This window comes from Lupinus angustifolius, chromosome LG17, assembly GCF_001865875.1.
Source record: "Lupinus angustifolius cultivar Tanjil chromosome LG17, LupAngTanjil_v1.0, whole genome shotgun sequence".
Classification (NCBI taxonomy): Eukaryota; Viridiplantae; Streptophyta; class Magnoliopsida; order Fabales; family Fabaceae; genus Lupinus; species Lupinus angustifolius.
Window position 1 is genome coordinate 13,990,038 of NC_032025.1, and position 6,000 is coordinate 13,996,037.

Here is a 6,000-nt window from a genome sequence, read left to right on the forward strand (position 1 = left end):
AATCTGATTTATGGAGGCAAACCAAGGGTTTCCAAGATTAATGATGCAATGGGTAAGTGAAAAGTTTACGAAATTTAGTGTAAAGACGAGTATTTTCACTTGCTTGCCCAAGTACTTTCGGCGAAACATTCGTGATGAGACCATGTCCAAGTATTGTCGGCTAATACTTGGTTGGATATTAAAATCTTCCGATTACGGTCAGAATTTTGAAATGTCGAATTCGGAGTGGAAAAATATTTAGAAATGTGTTTTAGATAAAATTGATGTCTATCCTGACTCGAAATAATATTTCGAAGCCAAAGGCGCAATCGGAATTCAATTTCGAGCTATGGAACTCAAAAACACGTTTTTGGGCCGAATTCAGGCGAATTTGAGCTCGTGAGCGGTCCAAAACTTTCCGTCACATAAAATTACGAAAATTTATCACAAGATAGGAATTCACAAAACAAGACTAACACTAAACTACGATTTAGCTAATTCATTATCGATTAATTTCTAAAATTAATTTTTGTTAAAAATAAATAATTAATAAAATATATGGAATTTTCACGGTGTTACAACATATGAATGCACGCCTAAAGAATGTATGATATAATTGTTTCAGGAAAATATGAAGCACAAGTGAGAGATTGTTAGAAATTCATAATTTCTAATTAAGGTGGACATCATATATTTATTTTGAGTTTATAAAATAAGTGATCTAATTACTAGCGACCCAAAAGATTTCTAAAAGCTGATTACGGATATGAGCTTAATGAGTGGATACCCAACATGTTAGCTCATATGGGATAATGAGGACCCTACAAGTTAACACACAAGGAACGGTTATGGTACCCAAGACACCAAATCACAAATACTTTTTACCTCTCCCTATCAGAGAGAAAACAAAGGTCCAAAAATGAATTAAGGATTTGGTTGAGGAAGGTCATCATACCAAAACTCTCTCAAAAGGTATATCAAAGGAGTAGATCATAGAACATGGATTCAAGTATGACTTTGTATCATTGTTTTATATCATGTATGAGAATCAAAAGATTCAAGATCCTAGGATTGGTATTTCACCAATCATCAGAAAATATCGAACATAATATATCTATGCATTTTTAGTGTAAAGGTTTATACTCAATTAGTATATCATCCACCACTCATTTGTATTAGAGAAAAAATGTATGCACTAATATTGTTAGAGTTTTATACATTGTCATTATAGCATCTGACATTAATATTTAATTATCTTTGACTATTCAAGAAAAGTAATATAAATGAATTATGGATGATGTACTAATTGCGTATAAATATTTATACTAACAATGCATAAATATCAACTCTTTGTATTACTTATTTGGAAGAGTCAATAATGATAAAACATGAATGATGAATAATGTAGTTTCTATGTATAAAACTCATACATTGTAAGTGCATACATTTTGTTCTCTTGTTTTTTTAGAATTTTAGTAAATTTTTGACATTGGCTAATAGGAAATACGATTTTTAAAAAAAATATGAAGTATAATATCTATGCATGTCAATGTAAGGTTTTATATACAGTTAACACATCATTCATCATTGTATTACTTTTCTTGAAGAGTAAATGGTGGATAATAGAGTTATAGTATATAAAGCTTATACACTCTCATTGCATTCATTTTTTTCTCTTTCCACTTGTTTTCCTCCAAATATTGGAGAGAAAATATAAAAGCATGAGTCCTACCATTTTTTTATTTCATTCCCTTAATTCAATGCAAATCAAACAGAAAACATTTTTTTCCTTCACCTTTCTTTCCTATTATTTTCATTCTTTCACTTTTCAACCCAACTAAACATACCCTTAGTTTAGTTGAATAGAGAAAGAGAAAAAAAGTTAAGGGAAAAGAAGTTGTAGAGAAAATGAATCTATCCCTCATTTGGTTGAGAAAGAGTAAGGGAATATAGAAATAAAAAACAAATGAGACTCATCAAAACTCTTTCTCTTTATATGTGAGAAGAAAGTGAGAGGAAGTGTAAAATGACAAAATCAATATCTTTAATCACTTTCTATATTATTATTATTATTTATTTTTACATATATTTTACCACCATTATTTTTATTTTATATTTTTTACTTCATAAACATTGTTTAAAAATACAGTAATATAACTTTTATTGTAAATCTTAAAGTTATAATTCATAAAAATTTAATTAATAATAATTTTTTATTTTTTATTTTTACTGTATGAATATTTTTTGTCATTCAATAATTTATATATACAACTTCTCTTATACAAAATAATATAAAATATACTCCATTTTTCACATTTTTATCACAACTCTCTCTTTCTCCCTTCTTTCTTATCTCTCATTTTCTACTCTTCAACCAAACAAAAAAAGAACCAACATGATGACATCCTTGGACCTAGAAAAACATGTAGTTATATAGTTTTATCATTTATCAAGTGTAACTTAATAAAACCATCGTGTAGCATATATTTGGTTTATCATAAAATATATCTTTTAGAAAAAATATAAAAAGTGATGGAGTACATACTCAAGTAAACAATGTACAATGAGCTAGAACATGATAGAGTCCTATAAGTTTAGCAATTGGGTTGTCTATGCGGCAAATGGAATTAGAAATGAAGTTAATGAAGTTGTCTAAGTGGTCATGGATAATGCCACCAAACCCTATAGGGTCGGGAATACCATGAGAGTTTCCAATTCCATTTCTAATGAAAATAGAAGGAGAAAAAAAGATAAGAAAATAAAAATAGAAGAAAAATTTCTTTTCTACCATTTGGTTGGAAAAAAATTAAAGGAAGGAAAACAATGGTAATGAGGCTCACTAATATAAATTTTTTCATTCTTTCATATCATATAATTAAAAAATTATTTTATATTATCTTTCTTTTCTTCAACTTTCATTCAATTCATTTTTCCTCTTAAACCAAATATAGTGCAAATAGAATTACAACTTTGTTATTCAAGTGAGTGAATAAAGCAAATCAATACAATAATATGGTGAAACTCATCATGTATTTATGTTTCTATCCACATTTGAATTTTTTTAGAATCATTTTCAAAATTTCAAAATTTGAGGAATCAAACTGATAAATTTGAAAAACATTAGAAATTGAAATGAGTATTTACATTTTTTCTCTTCACTTTCTTTCTATTTTTTACTATCAACCAAATAATTAAAAAAATCATCACACTTTCTATTCTACTTATTTTTTCCTCTTAACTTTTCTTTTCTCAATTTTTATTTTGTAAACCAAACATAGTGTAGACCCATTTGAATAATTGATTGACATGACATTAGAGGGGTTGTAAGGTCATCGTGTCATTGCTCATGCACATGCAGTTATGGTTCTGCCAAAACCACCATAAAACAATGAAATGGACCTAGGTGGCGGCATATGTTTCAACGAAGAAATTGTGATGAAGATAGCCAGTTTCTTTCCATAATTCTTTAGAACAAAAGTAGTCACACTCAGTGGCGAAGTTTGGTAAGGACAGGTGGGGCAACTGCCCTCTGGAATTTTTTAATTTTTTTAATTTTTATTTATATTGTTTTTAATATTTTACTTCTTTTCATTTCAGATTGATTTTACGATTAAGAAATATTATGAGATCCTAAATTGTTTTTGTCAAACTTTGCAGCAAAAGTCCTAAGATTTTTTGAATTTTTATAAATCATTTATATAATGTATTATTATGAAAAAAAAACTATATCCTATGCATTTCAATGTGAGTAAGACATTTTTTTTCTTGAGATGTCACTTTTAACGTTTTATTATTGATGTTGTTACTCGTTTGATCAAATTATTTGTCTTATCTTAACTATTCTACTTTAACTACTACATGAATGTCATTTTCATTAATAAAGGCAACTGAATAAAACTATGTAGTAAAATAGAATATAAATTTCTTGTAGACAACATGGTGATTTATATTGAATAGCTGAAAATTTTACTCTTAATTCAATCATCAATGAATTGAAGTATTTAACAAAGAGTGACACTTTAAATGAATGTACATTTTTTAACATCTTTAATTGTTAACTAATATTATTATTTAGAATCACTTCCACATTTTTGGCCTACGACAACACCTCCACCTTCAACAGTTTTAAAATTATGGTCTAAAAGTATAATGGGACACAGTTTTAAAATTGTTGCCTATTAATTGTATTGGACAATGGTTTTTTATATTGTTGCCGTAATTATTCTCAAAACAGCGGCCTGATGTACTTTAAGACCACGGTTTCAGAACCGTTGCCTATTGATGCAATTGTTCTCAAAACTGTTGCCTATTTCACTTTAAGACCACAATTTGATAATCGTGGCCTGTTATCATTCTCTTTGACAACGGTTTTTCTATCCGTAGTTATATAATTTATAAAAAAACCGTGGTCTTATGATTTTATTAATTTTTTGAAAGCCAAACACCAGGTTAATTTAAGTAGTTCCACTTCACAAACCTTTTTTTTCACAAATCCTTCAGCTTCTCCTCAATGGTGAAACCATTCCACAACTCTTCATCACCATTATTCATTACGTCCTTCCTTCTGAGGACCACACTATCTAGAAGCTTCTCCTTCCGAGTTTATTTCCACGTTTTTCTTCACCATGACACTAACTCTTCATCACCATTTTGTGACTTGTTCTTGTTCTTCATTTCCATTCAACAGGTCACTTGTTCGTTCATTCGGTTTTTCTTCACTTGTTCTTTCATTTTTATTCACTTGTTCATTCGTTTTTCTTCTCATTTCCCAAATTCGAGATTGCATCACAAACATTCGAGATTGCGTGGATATGTCATGAAATCCCTAATTCTGTAAGGAAATTAAAGACGAAGCTGATAGGTATGTATTCTTATTCTTTTAATTTGGAACACATGGTTTGTCAAGAAATCCATATTTCTGTTAGTAAAATGAGTAAGGAATCTATCCATATGGTTTGCCATGAAATCCCTAATTTGGCATAATTCAGGGATCTCGTGTTCTTTTGTTTTTCTCTTTGCACCTTCCGAGGTATAAAGCAAATGGAGGACACAACTTGAAATGTAGATTATGGATATTGTATAGACAATTTGGCAATCTTGTGTGCTTTCTAAAAGCTAATGTAGCCGATAATAATATCTAGCTATTACTTTATTGATGGTAAAACTTAATTAAACATGTAGTGGTAATGGAGAAAGACATTTGAGGTAGGCATGTTAATACTAGTCAAATTAAATTTGACAAGAAAAACTTAGTATGATTAAGTTTAGACAAACCCAAACTCATCCTACTAAAGTGATGACCAAAAAATGTGAGTCTCTTGCTCTGATTTCTTATCATCTTTCAATAAAACTATAATTCAGGATTTTATGTGTTAAACCTTTCATTGCTTAATTTTGTCTTTGTCAGTGATATGATTATTTACTAATCTCATAAAATTATTGTATACAATTCAGAATCCTTTAATCTATAACAGGTTCCTTAAGCCATTCATAGTAATGTGAAGCAGATAATGTTGTTATTGTACTCAAAGCTTCAGATGAGAAAACTATAGGAATATTTTTTTCTCTTTTTCCACATTCTTTGGCTATTACATAGAGAGAGAAGGAGAGAAGATATTATTATTGCAAGTAGGGGTATCATAGCATAGTGAGTTAAGGAGAGTGGAGAAGTTATAATGGGGTTATGGAACAATAATTTAAGAGTATGAGAAGAGTGAGGTGGGTTGTTTGTATAGTGTAGTAGTAGGTGGTGAATTCCAGAAAGTGAATCCTTTACCATTTCTAATTAGAAATTTTTGGACCTTTCTTCATTACTTAATTTTTAGACCATTTCTATTGCGTTGTACCACACCTTCTCCACCTCTTACTATGTTGCTTTTAGTTTGATTTCTTAGATAATACCTTTGTTGTGAATTTTGTTAGTTTCTTAAAACTTTCTTGTTTTCTTCTCTATCTATATTTAGTTATCAGTTAGACTAAATTAATGTACAGGATGACATAGAGTTATGTGATTCCATATAT